This window comes from Sus scrofa, chromosome 9, assembly GCF_000003025.6.
Source record: "Sus scrofa isolate TJ Tabasco breed Duroc chromosome 9, Sscrofa11.1, whole genome shotgun sequence".
Taxonomy (NCBI): domain Eukaryota; kingdom Metazoa; phylum Chordata; class Mammalia; order Artiodactyla; family Suidae; genus Sus; species Sus scrofa.
Window position 1 is genome coordinate 96,557,024 of NC_010451.4, and position 17,088 is coordinate 96,574,111.

Sequence of the window (17,088 nt, forward strand, 5' to 3'; positions counted from 1 at the left end):
CAGAGCTCTTGTTTCTTGTACTTTTAGACCCCAAGATTACACTAACTGTCCCCACTTTGTTCTTAGGACTTTTAACTTGAACTAAATTTTATCACCAGCTTTCTTGGTTCTCCAGTCTACAGATGGTAAACTGTGGCACTTTCTGGCCTCCATAACCATGTGAATCAAATCCCCTCCTTCTCTCTATAGATAGATCTATGTATATAGAGGATGATTTATTATATATAATTTATATTCTATTTATTTTATTTATTTTATAAATAAATATAAAAATTTATATTTGTTTTGGCTGGTTCTGTTTCTCTTGAGGACCCTGACTAATACATATAACTAAGTTAAAAATTACCCCTAAGCTTACTAGTATAAAATACTCATTTATTTTACCCACTGACTCTGTGTATCAGGGATTCAGACAGTGCACAGCAAGGATGACTTATCTTTACCCCCAAATGTCTGAAGCCTCAAATGAAAGTCCTGAAGGCCAGATGCTAGAATTATATGCAAATTTGTTGATGCTGGCTATCAATGGGGAGACTAGTCCTCTCCATATAGCTCATTCTTGTAATTTCTCCAGAAAGGCTAGTTTGAACAGCCTCTTGTGTGGTGGCTGGCTTCCCCAGAGTAAGCATGCCAAAAAGAGCAAGCCAGGTAGAAATTACAACCTTTTTATGACCTAACATCAGAAGTCACATTGTATCACTTTCACTAATTCTATGGTTAAGCTGTCATAAAACTCCTACTAGGTTTACAAGGAAGGACCACAGACACACCTCTTCATGGAAAGAGGGTCAAAGTTACATTATAAAAAGAGTAGCTGAGATGAGATGATAAATATTGCATCATTTAGAAAAATATAGTCATCCACATTTGCCTGTGTAGATACTGTCAACAATTTCCTTGTTCTCTCTTCTTTATGAATGAATCCAGCTTGGTGTTCCCATTTTCTATAGTTTAAGGTGAATGCCAGTCACGAGTAGTATTCAACATGTGTTCAGACTTGTTTTAACAACTACAGTATATATAAGTATATAACAACCTCTGTGTATATGCACGGCATAAAAAGAAATTCATATTTGGTCTTTGGTTCCTGACACAGAGCTCCTAAATCCCTTGGAATTTCCTGAGAGAGAAGAATGTCTTTTATTTTAATGAAGTAACTCCTAAGAGGATCCTAGACAGACAGAATCAGGATAAGGCCTAGTCACCAGAAAGACCAAATCTTGATTAAAATCCTAGAACTTTTAGCCACATCTTCCCAACCCCTGAAGATGGGAGAGGACAGAGATTGAGTTTATAATCAATCATGTTTGCAAAAAGAAACCTCTGTAAAAACCCCTAAATGATGGGGTTTGGAGAGCTTCCAGGTTGGTGAACACAAGGAGGAGCTGAGAGGTGCCAGGCTGAGGAAGGGTCTGCAAGCTCCATATCCTATACTTTGCTCTATGAATCTCTTCCATGGGCTGTTCCTGAGGTTTGTCCTTTATATTAAACTTACAATAATAGGTAAAGTGACTTCTACATTGTGTGAACCATTCTAGTAAATTTTTGCCACTGAAGAGGGGGTCATGGAAACATCAGTCCATAGCCAGTTGGTCAGAGGTGGAAGAGTCCCAGGGCTTGTAACTGATGTCGTAATTGAGGCCATCTTGTAGGACCAAGCCTTTGTTTGTGGGGTCTGTGTGAAGTCTGGGTAGTTACTGTCAGAAGTGAATTGAATTGTTGGACACCTAGGTGTCTGGAGAATTGGTTGTTGGTGTTGGTAAACACTGCAGTGTGTGTGTTTATTTGTGTGTATATAATCTTACTTGAAAAATATTTTAGGACACCTTTTCCAATATCTTCTTTCTGCAATATCAACAATAGATAGATAGATATCCAGTTCTACTTAGAGAGCTTTATTTGGAGATCCCCAATTATTACAAAGATATTTCTCAGCATGAACACATATTGACCAGAGAAAGATTTTCCCATCTAGCTTCCAAAATTGGAAGATAGCCAAATGACAGCTCTTATACCCTCATTATGCAATTTATTTTAACAAGAGTAATATTTCTAGTTCTCTAATCTATAGCTCCTCTGTCATAGTTACTTTTTTTCACTGTCCCCTCTGGACCAATCCAATTGGACCCAGATTTAGCCCACATGGTCCAGACATGGTCTGATCAGGGCCTGCCATGTGAAGGAAGCTGAGTAAATTGGTTGAATCAATGTTATCTGATTTAATCCTTACAGCAATTTTTCAGGGATGTTTTATTATCTTCATTTTATAGATGAAAAAGAGCACATATTTAATCTTATTATACTTTAGTAAGTGATAGCCAGTTAGACCCCAGAGCTCTTGTGATTTTCTATAAAATCAAAATGCCCCTCTTTAAGATTAATTCTGCTCCTGTCCTCTGCTTTTATGACTGAGAGACTACTCATCCCTGATCTGTGAGGCATCATGATTCTGCTGCCCACTTGAGCCTGCAGTATTTTCTTTGCTTTGTCCGGTGACACATGACCATGATTATGACAGAACTTGAATCTTTCAGTAATCTTTAGCCACATCCATTTCACCTGCCTTCACTAGTCAAAATTGTTTTCATTGTTGCTACAAAAGACTTGCATGTCCTCCAAAAAAGCAGGTCGCCTACAATAAGATGTTTGCCCAAGTTGTTTTCCAGGAGTTTGGAGTCAGTTGTGCTTGGTTGGAGCTGAGCTGGGTAATACTGCATCAGACCAGCGAACTTCCAACTGGACATGTGCAGCAAGTGTCTTCTTGGTGAACTTTTGATGTCAGAGGGCCCAAAACTCCACACTCAGATTGTGTTAAAACTCCTCCAGATTTTGATGTGCAGAGGCCTGTATCTTAGTTACAAGGGATTACTGCACTTTTTTTCCTGTCACCTTCTGCACACTCCCCATGCCTCAGGCTTCCCTGTTTCTTTATTCTTCATCCAATTAATACTCTGAGTCCCTTGTCTTCAGGGAGGCAGACCCATGACCTGTTCTCCCATCTCTTTGCTTGGCTCCCTTGTTAAAAAAAAAAAAAAACAAAACAAAACAAAAAAACCTCTCTTTGCTTAAAACCTTGGCACCTCAGCATTTTCGCTTACTATGCATTGGGCAAAACAAACCTGGTTGGGTAACAAATTGTTGGAACATGAGAACAACCTAACACAAGAACAGTATGATGGAAAATCACCATCATGTTTAAGAATAGAATGTCATACCTGGTGTAAAAACTTTAGGTGCACTTGGTCAAGGTGCTTCACCATGTATATTAGGTTCAAAATTAGAGAGTTAGAGAATTAGGTAATTATATGGCAAGAGGAAAACAGCTGTCCATTTAGAAAGAAGAGGAAGATGAGGAAAAAGACAAGGAAGAGGAAGGAAGGAAGGAAGGAAGGAAGGAAGGAAGGAAGAAAGAAAGAAAGAAAGAAAGAAAGAAAGAAAGAAAGAAAGAAAGAAAGAAAGAAAGAAAGAAAGAAAGAAAGAAAAAGTATTAGTAGCAGTGAATTACCAAAACAAATCCCCCAAATCAGGCTCATCACCAAAGAAATAGTTAATAGAAGGTCACAAACATTCAGTACATGCTGTGGGATGGGTATAGAGAAAGAAAGGAAGGTGCTATGTTCCCTCTATGATCATAACACTTAATGGTTAAATAAGTAAAAATGTATCTATAATACAAGGCAAAATAAGGCAAGTGCTGTCATAAAAGCATAATGTAAAGTGCTTGTAGGGGGTTGAAAGAAAGGTCATTGCCAAACAAATCACAGAATAAGAACTAGAATGACAAAATAATACAGCAAATTTTATTAACCAAAGAGCAGACATTTCTTCTTGACGCCAGGGGAATTGCTCATTGGTAGGGCAGCCTTCAAGAGCAGCATAATGCTAAACAGAAGCAAAGCCAATGTTGAGCAAATTTGAAGGCCGAAACAGTTTTCTGCTCCTGGGTCTATAATTTAAAGTCATTATTGGGCCTTTGAGGCTAATCCTACTAGAACAAGTTTAGGAACTATGAGCAAAAGGCAAGTAGAGAGGGGGTAGAGTAGCAGCAGCAACTTCTGGTAAACAAATTCTGAAACTTAGTGTTGAGGTAATCTCTTGGGAACCAAATTCCAACCATCAGAGGTATTTTATGACTGTAATATATTAAATTTACTTACATGAATAGCAGCACAGGTGTGTCTTATATGATAAAAATTGAAAACAACCTCCTAATAGTTCTAAGAATGTCAAAGAATGCCTTTTTTTCCCCCATTAAATAATGGAAATGAACCTAAGGCCTAGAAGCCCTTAGAATAGGAATTAGGTAGCAACATCAACAAACTGGACTATGCCATTTTATTTATACATGCAGCTTAAATTTTGTGGATATATATTTTTTTCTATATTAATGCATTAAGTTTGAGCAACTCCTCTGACTTTTTAAGAATCATTCATTGTGCAGATCTTAGTTATTTAAATATTATTTTGAATGAAGAGACTGATAGGTAACAAGTTTTTTTGGCCTATAGGATCTTTTAACTATAAAGTTTTGATAAATGCAGCCTCCATTGATTTTCCAGGTTAGGAAATCAAGTAGGTCCTTCAAACTATTAATCATGTGAGGGTTGATCTTTATTTTGTTTATCTAACAAAAGATGAAAGCCCGGTCACTCCAGGCATGTGACACTGTCGACAGACTTTTCAGCACTCCTCCTAATTTATGGCTATTTGGTGGGAACTGAAAAATACTCAGGTGGCTGATGGTAGACATCCCAGTGATTTACTCACAACATCTGCCCTCCCATCACACAGACTTCATTATGCAGTCAGCTTCTCATAAAACGGTTTTCCTCCTGAGTCCTTTCTTTTGTGCAGGTCAGTATTAACTAACACTGCCCCTCCAATGGGTATTGAAAGGGTCTGTCTCCCAAGAGAATTATAGTGAATAAATTCACTTTTCTGAACCATATCATACTTAGCCAGGTAGTTAATAGAAAGTGGAAGAGGGAGTGATAAAAGGAAAAGAAAAAAAAAAGAAAGAAAAAGAACCTACCACAGAAATCTTTATTAACCCTCAGGATTTCATATCCACTTGAAAAATCCCATAGTGTACTTTTATTTCTTGAAGAAAACAGTCGTCCAGAAAAAGTATAACCTTGAAATTCTGATATTTATTTGTGAGAGAGATGATTTGGGGGGACTGAATATAATTACTTTGTTTACACCCAGGGAAAGTAAGAACATAAATAGGAGCACATATTTGTGGACCAAACTCCATGAGCTAATTACTGTTGCATAAAAGAAAAGAAATAATCTCATATTTCCACCTATTGTAAAGACTAAAATTAATAAAGCCACAGATTATAAATAAATATATAAATCAACATGGTAGCATCTATATGAGATGGTAGTTGTTATAAATAAACATGGTAGCAGTTAAGTGGCAATTAGTTCCCGATATATTTATGACCATCTATAAGCTCATTTAATAAAACAGTGGAATACAGTAAGAAGGATCAGTTTCCAACTTTCCATTAAATTGGCAGTCCCTAAAACTTATCTCCTTAGATGCATGCATATTTCAGACACCCTAAGAGGTTTTCAAAGACAGCATAATGCAACCAAAAGTAAGCTTAGAGTTGTTTAGAAGAAACAATTCTTTGTTTTTGAGGTTACAGCAAACTAATTGGCACAGAATTAAACTTCTTAAATAAGTGAAATATAAACAGCTCATCTGTAAATCTTTCCTTTGTACTATTATGCACTTAATCCAAGATATGCTTGGGCTGGGAGAACAGTCTCTAATTCCATCATGCACCAACCTTGTAGCAACACAGAACAGTTTTCTGCTTTTCCCAGAAGAAAAATGCAGTACAGAATTGAGATCAGGACCACTGATGTCGGAACCTAGGCTGAGATTCTAGCCCTGCAGTTTACTTGCTGAGTGACAGGGGACAAATTATGTAAGTTCTTCATCTTCAGTTTCCTTATCTGTAAAATAGAAAATAACATACTCATGTCATAGGCTTCTTGTAATTCATGATGAATGACTAAAATGACTGTAGCTGTGAGTCTTTGGCAGGGCTCAGCACATAATTAGTGCCACATGAGCCTTAGCTCTTATTACCACTGCATCTGGCATGAAGGAAAAAGGCGTAATGCACAATCATTGTATCCCGTGCACACACCTCCTTCGAATGTGCCTTCTTCCCTTTAAGGCTCTTTCCTGGCAGCCTTCCTCCAAGTGTCCCCACCATTTTTTTCTCCTGTCCTCAGAAGGCTGACTCGCCTTAGCCCTCTGTGTCCAGAACCGCATCCCACACTAATCCCCTCTCTCCATCTCCTCACTTAGCTTTGTCTCAGCTTCTCCAATCTTAATCTTGTCTTCATGTATCTGAAAATATATTCGTGGTAAACTCCAAATTTATTTCCTATCAGGAAACAAAAGGCCTTCTATAAACCAGTCTCCAGTATTCTAGAAATGCGAGCTGGGAAATATTAATACATTTTTTTTGGCAAGGCAGGCAACATTCATTACCATTAATGTGATGTATGATTTATTTTCATAAGTATCTTTTGCCAGGAGTTCCCTTCATGGCTCAGAGGCAAAGTATCTGACTAGTAACCCTGAGGAAGCAGGTTCGACCCCTGGCCTCGCTCAGTGAGTTAAGGTTAAACTGTGGTGTAGGTCACAGGTGCTGCTCAGATCTGGCATCGCTGTGGCTGTGGCATAAGCTAGCAGCTACAGCTCCAATCAGACCCCTAGCCTGGGAATTTCCATGTGCCCCAGGTGTGGCCCTAAAAAGACAATAACAGCAACACCAACAAAACATCATCCATCCAGTAACTTGATACCATTGAAAGAAATACTGAATATATGCATAGAGTATCAAGTGTGTGTTCAGCATAGTAATTTAGTGTAGAACACCAGAAATGGTCCCATTTACCTATTCAGGCTACTTAGTGCATAGAATTAATGACTATACTCTTCGGTTAAATTCCATATTCAGGTATAATAGGTAAAAATATAAGAAAGTTTTTCTTTCATCAGGACTTTACAGAAACTAAAACAAGATTATGTGTGTAGATAAACTTCTACAAATTTTTTCATAAAGTAGTATTTGGTAGAGTTTTGTTGTAGACAGAAATATAGATAATACAAACTAGAAAAAAAATAGTAAAGCCATTCTCACATAAATTCTCAATGCTTCCTAATTCAGGAAATAGTGGAAATTCAGAATATTTAGCCAGATGACTATAAAGAAAACAATTGTCTTTTTTCATTATTCCTTTCACTTTTTTTTTTTTTGTATTTTTAGGGTTGTACTAGCAGCATATGGAAGTTCCCAGGCTAGGGGCTGAATTGGAGCTGCAGCTGTTGGCCTACACCACAGCCACAGCAATGCCAGATTCAGGTTGCATCTGTGACCTATGCCACAGCTCACGGCAGTGCCGAATCCTTAACCCATTGAGCAAGGCCAGGGATTGAACTCACATTCTCATGGATACTTAGTCAGGTTCTTAACTTGCTGAGCCACAAGAGGAACTCCCCTTTTACTCTGTTTTGATTTGTTTTGCTCTGAATGGAATGTTCAGTTGTCTTCTACTGGAGCATTTAAACATAGCTGTAAAAAGTCCTCAGTCCTTCCCCTACCCTTACCACTCCAAGCCCCGAGACCCTTCCACCCAGCCACAAATACAGTCAATCTCAGTGCTGATAAAATTTGCAAGTTTCCATCACTTGGACTTTGATTTCTCTAGTAATCTTTGCATTTGCTTGCACAGAGCTGAGGTTTTCTGCTTCCAACACAGTCTAAAATATGCCAGTGCTAGTCACCAATTTCTAGGACCAATTTGTCTTTGTGTGTAGCTGTATGAAGCTGTCTTGCATTTTTCTCTTTTCTGAAGGCTTGCTCTCCTACTTGTGTGTTTACTGAAGTATCGTGAGCTAGAGGTAAGAAGAGGATATCACCTTGCAAGGAAAGAGTAGTAGGCAAATCAAGTCAAAACTGAGACAAACTCTCATTTATTCTATGGTGACTTATGTCATTTTCAAACACCCTGCTCCTTAAGCTACAGGGGTTTAACTATTTAACTTGTAGCAGGAGTCAGGCTTGAAAGACAAAGCTAATGATCACAGGTATTAAGAGATCATAGTGCTCCTCAAAAGGAATATGTTGAGGTCTGCTAGGATTCAGTTATCAGGAGGAAATGTGTGACTTTCTATAAAGTACAAGAAGACTATACTCCAATAAAGAGCCCTGGACATGGCCTGGTGTGGCTGAGAGACTTGTAGCTCCTGCTCACAATTTCTTCTGGTCCTCTTGTTATAACATATTCTTGACGGATGGTTAAACACAGATAAGATAAAAGAAAAGAGGAAAACACCTGTAAGAACTTTTGCACTTTATTCTCTGGGAGCACCTTCTAGGATGAGGTAATTTCAGGGGTGGTGGAAAGTGGCCCTGCAGCTCTGAGGTGTGTCCCCATAGTCTGAGCATGGTTGGTGGGGACAGCTACAGCCTCTGGTGCCAATATCACCACAGGCAGCTAGACAGGTGGAGTGGAAATTGCCACATGTGACATTGCTCATGGGTGGGAAAGAAGAAAAGAGAGAGGATAGGGGGAGGAAGGAAAGAAAGGAAGAATATACAGCCCCAACAGAAAATGCTCCATGAAAATCAAACAATACTGCTACTTACAAAAAGAGATAAATTCTATTACCCTTTAAAGGATTTTAATAGTAATTTCCTATTACTATTTCCCCTTCTTTGCAAGATTTTGCTCTAAAAATTTCCTATTACTATTTTCCCTTCTTTGCAAGATTTTGCTTTATAAGTTAAATCTGAGGTTCACCAAATAAGGGAAAATAATGTGAATTAGAAAATTTTTGAAAAGTATTTCAGCCTAAATGCTTTTTTAATTTCCTTCCTAAATTAGCTCATTCTCTTAAATTCACTCCCTATTTTATAGCTGTGTCTTAAAAGGGGCCGGTGTTGGGGGGAAGCTATGAAATAAACAGGGGGAAACTGTCTTATTGTTCTCTTCACTTTCCCCTTTTCCAGAAGTGAATTACTAGTTTTAGAAGTATTTTCCTATAAGAGTTGTAAATCATTTTGGCTTACTTTGAAGGGGGTTCTCATGACATTTTTTTCATGCCTTAGCAAAGATATTATAAATATTTGTTGTCACAACTAAATATGCAACTAATTTAGTATCCTAAAATCTTTCAATTTTATCTATCTCTATCTTGATGTACTTCATGGCCTGATTTGAATGTAATTTAAATACATCATGTTTGGTAAAAACTGAAGTTAAGAAGAGTTGTAAGAATAATTATATGTTTTAAAATGCACTAGATTTAAAATTATAAGAACAAAAGTATGTTTCCTCTAGATGATAACAGTTTGAGTTTTAAGCTTTTAAAAATCCATGTTTTATGACATTCAAAAATATTTCTATTCCAAGTTTAACATATTTACAAAAATGGATAGATTAAGCATTTGACAAATAATGAGAGCTCTTTAAATGTATTTATTTATATTTCCCCAATACATTATTTTTTTCTACTGTACAGCATGGTGACCCAGTTACACATACATGTATATATTCTTTTTTCTCACATTATCATATTCTGTCATAGGTGACTAGACATAGTTCCCATCCTAGCAACATGGATGGAACTAGAGACTCTCATACTGAGTGAAGTAAGTCAGAAAGAGAAAGAAAAATACCATATGATATCACTTATATCTAGAATCTAATATATGGCACAGATGAACCTATCCACAGAAAAGAAAATCATGGACTTGGAGAACAGACTTGTGGTTGCCATGGGGAGGGGAGGCAGTGGGATGGATGAGGATCTTGGGGTTAATAGATGCAGACTATTGCCTTTGGAACGGATTAGCAATCAGATCCTGCTGTGTAGCACTGAAAGCTCTTTAAATTGTATTTGAAAAATCATTTTTCTACTACTATTAAAATAAGTCATATAAAATAATTTAATTCTGACTAACCTGTCAATTTGATTTGAAAATGACATAGTTCATAACACATTTTAATATTAATCACCCAAAGAGAATAGTGTTGTACTATGTGTATTATCTGGAAGGTAAGCAAATGAGCAGCCTTCAACTTATGTTCTTTCATGAAATATAAGGTAAAATCCCTAAAAATATTTGGTTCCCATTTTTAAGTCAACCCAAATCATACTCTGCCACGCAGGTGATCTCCTTTGGCTACAGATATTGATTATTCCTTGATTAAAGGGATGAACAGGAAAGTCTCATTCTATTTCTCTCACAATATGAGACACAGAAAATTGGGAATCCTTCAACTTCAAACTTGCAATGGCCGTAACCACGTTCATTACAATCACATATTTATTGAGGAACATCTGTGTGCTGAGGATAGTGTTACATAATACAAAGACATAAGTATGAATACCAAAAATTCCTGGCGTGCTAAGAAGAATCAGATACTAAGTTCACTCTAATATAAAGAACAACCATCCAAGAGCTGTATCAGGACTACCAAAGCCAGGCCAGGAGCTTTGAGTATGAATACATTTTGCGTTAATTTTAAATCTGACTCTTTCCATAGATTGTGTTCCTTTTTCCTCTCCCATTTTGTTCTTATTCCTTTTTTTTAAATAAATTAAAAACATGATATGCATTTTCATTTCAACTGATAAAAGGTTGGGCAAGTCCTTTAAAGGGAATAAAAGAAGAATGGAAAACTTGGGTCTAATATTGTACTACATGTAATACATTGTGTTATTTTCTTAATAATGTGGTATTGACAAATTTAAAAGGCAGTACTAATCATTTCACATGTCCATTTCTAGATGGAAATTGTACTGCATATAGCAGTAATTTTAAAAGCCAACAGTTTTTTTTTTCCCCTCAAGTGCCCAAGTGCTTTAAAACACATACACTGTACTAACAGTGATTATTCAGCATGGAATGCACTTACATACTCCATGAATTTTTAAAATTCCCCTTTCTTTCAGAATGCACTTATGCTCATGAAACAGTTTATAGAGACTTATGGATCTCAAGGGATAAACACTTCACACACACAAAAAGTCTTGCATGGTAATGGCATAGGATCCCTGATCATTTGTTTTCAGTTATTCAAAGAAAAAAGATAATTTTCCCAATTCTTGATGAGAAAACAGATGATTTAAGCTGAATTTATTTTATAATGTGTACAAAAATTATAAGTATAACCTCAGCTTTCCATTAAGCACAGAATTCTTTAGCAAGATTTGGATATATAAAGTTATTTCAGTTTGGCCATTTGTTGCAAGGTAGAGAATCACCTACCTCATCAGCAGGAGAGCTTGTGTATGGGATGTTGGTGCATGTGTGAGTGTTTATTGTGCTTAAAGACTTTTCCCTTATATCTAACTTAGAAAATACAAATGTTCTTTTCACATCCTTGTATGGTCTTGAAAATAATATAGCCTTGACTGTGAAAAGATTGCTCTAGCCATCTTGCCATATTTACCCCACCTGATTTTTACAAAGATCTAATTTTTTAAAGAATATGAAAATTTTAAAAAGCTATACAGTTATAAATTTTAAAGCTTAAAATTTTGATGAATACCAATTTAATATATATTAAGTATCATATATAGCAATACTACTTTTAGAATTGAAAAGACAGTACATTAAAAAGTTCTTAAATGGGCAGCTGAATATTTTAAAAATCTGCTTTTTAGTGTGAATACCTATTTTATACAATCACACTTTTTTTAAATTTTAGAATCATTTATAGTGGCCAGAAGCAAATAAACAAATTGAGAAAGCATAGGAAAAAATGCATATTCCATCAATGGTTGAGTGATTCAAAAATTTAAAATTCTAATGAGTCTAATCATTCACAATTTCTAATTAATTATAAATTTAATGTAACCAATAAAGAATGCTAGTTCTAGAAGCATTTACCTGTAAGGAAAAAAATCAAATTGAGGATAATTATATATATAAATCTACTTTTAAAATAGACAAAACACATATAAGGAAATACATATTTATCTACATATTCACATGAATAGAGAAAAATACATAAGAATGAACCCTAAATTTTTAAAATTTTATTATAGTTGATTTATAATGTTCTATAAATTTCTGTACAACAGTGACCCAGTTATACAATTATATACATTCTTTTTCTCACATTATCTTCCATCATGTCCCATCACAGGTGACTGGATAGAGTTCCCTCGGCTATACAGCAGGACCTCGTTGCTTATCCACTCCAAATGCAATAGTTTCCATCTACTAACACCAAATTCCCAGTCCCTCCCACTCCCTTCCCATCCCCCTTCACAACCACAAGTCTGTGCTCCATGTCCATGAGTTTTTTTCTGTTCTGTAGATAGGTTCATCTGTGCCATATTTTAGATTCCACTAATATTAGTGATCTCATGTAATATTTGTCTTTCTCATTCTCATTTCACTTAGTATGAGAATCTCTTCTTGCATCCATATTGCTGCAAATGCCATTTTGTTCTTTTTTTATAGCTGAGTAGTATTCCATTGTATACGTACCACATCTTCTTAATCCACTGATGTGTTGATGGACATTTAGGTTGTTTCCATGTCTTGGCTATTGTGAATAGTGCTGCAATGAACATATGAGTGTATGCATCTTTTTGAATGAAAGTTTTGTCTGATCATATGGTAGTTCTACATTCAGTTTTCTGAGGTAACTCACTCCATACTGTTCTCCATAGTGGTTATACCAGTTTACATTCTCACCAACAGTGAAGAAGGGTTCCCTTTTTTCCACACCCTTTCCAGCATTTATTTCTTGTATAGACTTATTAATGATAGCCATTCTGAGCAGTATCCACTCATATTTAAAGCAGATAATGACTAATAGCTTACACATGATGAACTGAAACTGACATCTCTACCTTAATTTTATTTTCCCCTCAGTAAATGCCATCAAGTAAATATGTAAACTGAGGAGAAAAACTGAACTCAATGGCCTCACAGGACTGGAGGGGGGGAGGAGAGGGGAAAGGTAAAAAATAAAACAAAAAAAAAAAACGGAGAAACATGTTAACAGGAACATTTTTCATCCTTCTATCCTACAAAATTTATGTTCCTGATGATAACATCAGGAAGAGAGAAGAAACTGAGATTGCAGAATAAGTATGAGTTAAAAATATTTGGATTTACTTGAAAGGTGGAGAAGTCCATTCCACTGTGGCTCTGCCTTTGACTTCTATGTCACTCACTTTCTAGTGAGTCTTTGCATTTGTCATCAGGTAGTTCACTGTGGTCTTTTCCCTGAGTCCCTAAATCTGCAACATTGGTCATTTTATTTCCTTTCTTTTGGATCCTGTCATATTATTTCAATTATAATATAGTATTAAGGACTGAAAACTTACTGTGGGCAAGGTATCAGGGATACAAGACAGAGTCCCTGTCTTGTGACTTGTGATTTTACAATTTGAGATGGGAGGGGGAGAACAGAGCCCTAAAATAAATAATATCAAAGGTAATAGATGGCCTCATAAGGAGTTCCCGTTGTGACTCAGGGGTTAATGAGTCCGACTAGGAACCATGAGTTTGCGGGTTCAATCCCTGGCCTTGCTCAGTGGGTTAAGGATCCAGCCCTGCCATGAGCTATGGTGTATGTCGCAGATATGACTCGGATCCCAAGTTGCTGTGGCTCTGGCATAGGCTGGTGGCAACAGCTCCAGTTAGACCCCTAGCCTGGGAACCTCCGTATGCTGCAGGTCCGGCCCTAGAAAAGAAAAAAAGACACACACACACAAAATAGATGGCCTCATGAAAGTAGAAAAGAAGCTTTGGTAGTGCTTAACAGAGAAGCCTGACTTAGTCTGATGTATTAAAGAATACTTTTCTAAGCATTGATAGTTAACAAGTCCTAAATGAGAAGTACCTGTTAATCAAGTTACTCATATGGGAAAGAGGGGAGGTTGTGTCCAAAGGGTTGGAAGGGGAGAAAATAGTGTGCTCAATGAATTAAGCAAAACTTAGAATGGCTGGAGCAAAGAAAAGATGTAGATTGATATAATGAAATAAGTAAGATCAGACATGGAGGCAGATAATGGAGATTTACTAAGAATCCAACTGAAAGGCATCAGTAGGCAGTCATCCCAGTGTTTCAAGCTGGGGAATCATATGATCAGATATGCATATTTAACAAAAAAATTTTGGAAGCAATATGAGAAGCAAATGGAGACAGATTCAGGGAAACCAGTTAAGTGGCTAATATAATAGTTTAAGATGTTAGTGCCCTGGGCAAGGATTATGGTGGTGTTGATGCAAACAAGAGAAGAGATATGAGATATATTTAGGAGCTGACTAGATGAGATCAGAAGAGAGAATCCCAGGATTACACAGGGAAATGAATATTAAATTTTATTTGTCTGTGAGATGGCTAACTGCATATAATCAGTGGGAAGTGGATTGATGGGCTGAAGCTCAGGAGAGGGATCTTTGCCAGAGAGATATTCATTTGAGAGAAGTTTTACCGTGATGGTAACTGAAGTCACCAGAGTGAATGAGATTTTCTAAGGAAAGCATGCAGAGGAAGAGAATAGAGCATAAGATCAGCCATGATGAGCTTTTCTATACAAGTATTACTTATAAGAAGAAAGCCAGGAAAGGAGAGTAAAACCAAAAAAAAAAAAAAAGAAAGAAAGAAAAAGGAAAAATACTACAATTGTGGTGTCATGTAAGTCCAAGAAAGAGGCAGCTTAGCTTAGAGGAAAAACAAGCAGAAAATAATATACCACAGACAAACACTAGTTAATATTTTTTTAATGTTCCCCACTCTAATCAGTGCTACCCAAAATTTGTGTGTCATGCACACATTGCAAATGATAGTATCAGTGTGGCACAGTTTGGTCCAGGAAGCCAGACGGGGGGCAAGGAGGTTGGAGAGAGAGGGGCAGAAGTATTTTCTTTGTTGTTGTTATTCTTTGCATGCCACCCAGGAATTCAGCTTAAATAAAAAATACAAATTTCTCTGTATTTTACCACATCTGCCACCTCATTCACTCTGGTGTACTTTTGTTACCCAAAAAAACGGGTTTTATGTCTTTGTGGATGTCAAGCCAAAACATATAACCAAGCCAAAGAGCAGGGGAAAGGAGGACTTACTACTTACAGCAAGGAGAACACCAGGGATCTTTCCCAAAGCACTGTCTCCCCAGCAGCAAAACTGTGGGAGTTTTAAACTAAGGGTACATGCATATTCATGAAAGTGCTTGAGCAGAGGAGAATTTCGAGTAGAATTGAGGCAAAGGTCAACAGAGTCCTAGCTTGAGTTGATTGAAGTCGTGAGGGTCAGAAAGGGTCAACATCATCATCTCTTAGGTTCCAGTTGATTCAGTGGTTGGACATTTCAGGCTAATCTTTACCACCAAAACAAAACTGGGAATCTTTACAACTGATATTACATCTTTGCTACTATTATCCCCCATGACAGATAACAGTCCTTTGTTCCTGCATTATTTTGTCCCCTTAAGATCAATAATTACTAAATCCTGTTCAAGGAAAAGCACTGAGGCAGGCTTAGGTTACAAAATGATTCAGGCCAAAAATGGCATCTCTTACGTCAAGAAAGCCATGTCTGATTCACTGGGGACCCTGTCTGCTTACTCTTTGTTCATTCTTGGTACAGGGATGACTTTCCAAAGCCTTAAATGGGAAGAGGGCAGAAACCTGTATTCTTGTGGAATTTCCAGACTTATTTAAAATACATCCCTATTTTAATTGCCTCCTTTTCATCCTGTTGGTGAGGAAGGGATTCCCTTCCTAGGGTTATGTGGATGTCTGAACACACGGCACCCAACACTGGGCAGATGAGATGGAAAACAGTTAACTTGTCCCATGTGCTCATAGCCTGGGGGAGGAGAATAGCACACACCATGACCCATGGGAGCCGGGCGTGTATTATCAAGAGGGTATTCCCACAGAAGAATAATTGGTTTGTTTGAGTAATTCAAGGAGCTTATAGGGAATTGAAGACCACCACTCAGAGATAAGCAGGAACTGTACCTGGTCACTGTGATAGGAGGTGGTTTGGCTAGTGGACCTTATCCACAGGAGCAGAGCAGGGAGGGGAACTTGTGGTTAGGTCATTCAAGTTGCTCTCAGTTTCTCATATGTCAAGGCAAACATAATATTGGACCAAATATTATATTCTTTTTCATAAAAGCCCAGAAAATACAATTTGGCCACATGAATTGGAACACCATCTCGGAATATTCTAAACTCTGAACACTGAAGATGGAGCTCCCTATCTCTCTCTCTCACTCCTTTTTTCTTCTGTAGTCCTCATGACCATTTTCCAACATACAACAGAAAGCCTTGGGCTCACTTGTTTCTTTTCCATAATTGGGAAGAATGTTTTGACCTGAGGCCTCCAGGCTTGGTTCTTGAAATGCTAAAAGAGAAGAGGAAGGATTTAGAAAATCCTCTCTGAAGATAGAAGCCTTGCTTAGAGGCTTGTTGTCTAGCCCAAAGGTCAAGTGCCCATCAGCCCCTGCCCCTGGAAGGCAAACATCAGAATTTTTATTGGGGTAAGGATGTGCAAGAACAGATTTTTGGTGAGAACTAAAATGTATTTCTTCAGTATTTTTGAACGTTATAATCTCTGCTCTTATCCATAATTTTTTAACACCTTGCATATAAATACAATATTTCCCTATTATTTACCCCAAAAATCACTTCAAAAAATTTTTTTTCTATAGCCTTGGACTTCTTTCCCACTGAACTATTTCTAGGACTGATACTTATGTGACTATGTAGATAGCTATGCTACCCTCAGAGTCAGAGATTCTAGGAGGGCAGAAAATGCTGAGAAGTGGCAGGTTTGGTGAGACACAGAGGTGGGGATAGGAATTCAGTTTGGGGCATATTAATTTCGAAGTGTGGTGAGACACCAAAAAAATGCCTAGCTTGAAGTTCAGGAAGTGGTCAATCTTGGGGAAAAAGTTTGAAAGTCATCAGTTTACAAATAGTAGTTGGAGTTCCTGTTGTGGCTCAGCTGGTTAAGAACCTGACATAGTTTCCATAAGGATGCAGGTTTGATCCCTGGCCTCACTCAGAGGGT

At 37.3% G+C, this 17,088-nt stretch overlaps 1 long non-coding RNA gene across 1 annotated transcript; it reads right to left on the reverse strand.

Annotated features, from left to right (window-relative positions):
- Positions 320–17,012, reverse strand: LOC110255495. The gene is made up of 3 exons (XR_002335882.1): positions 15,139–17,012; positions 5,802–5,970; positions 320–2,711 (listed from the first exon to the last, which is right to left on the reverse strand). It is a non-coding gene; the product is annotated as an uncharacterized LOC110255495 (long non-coding RNA).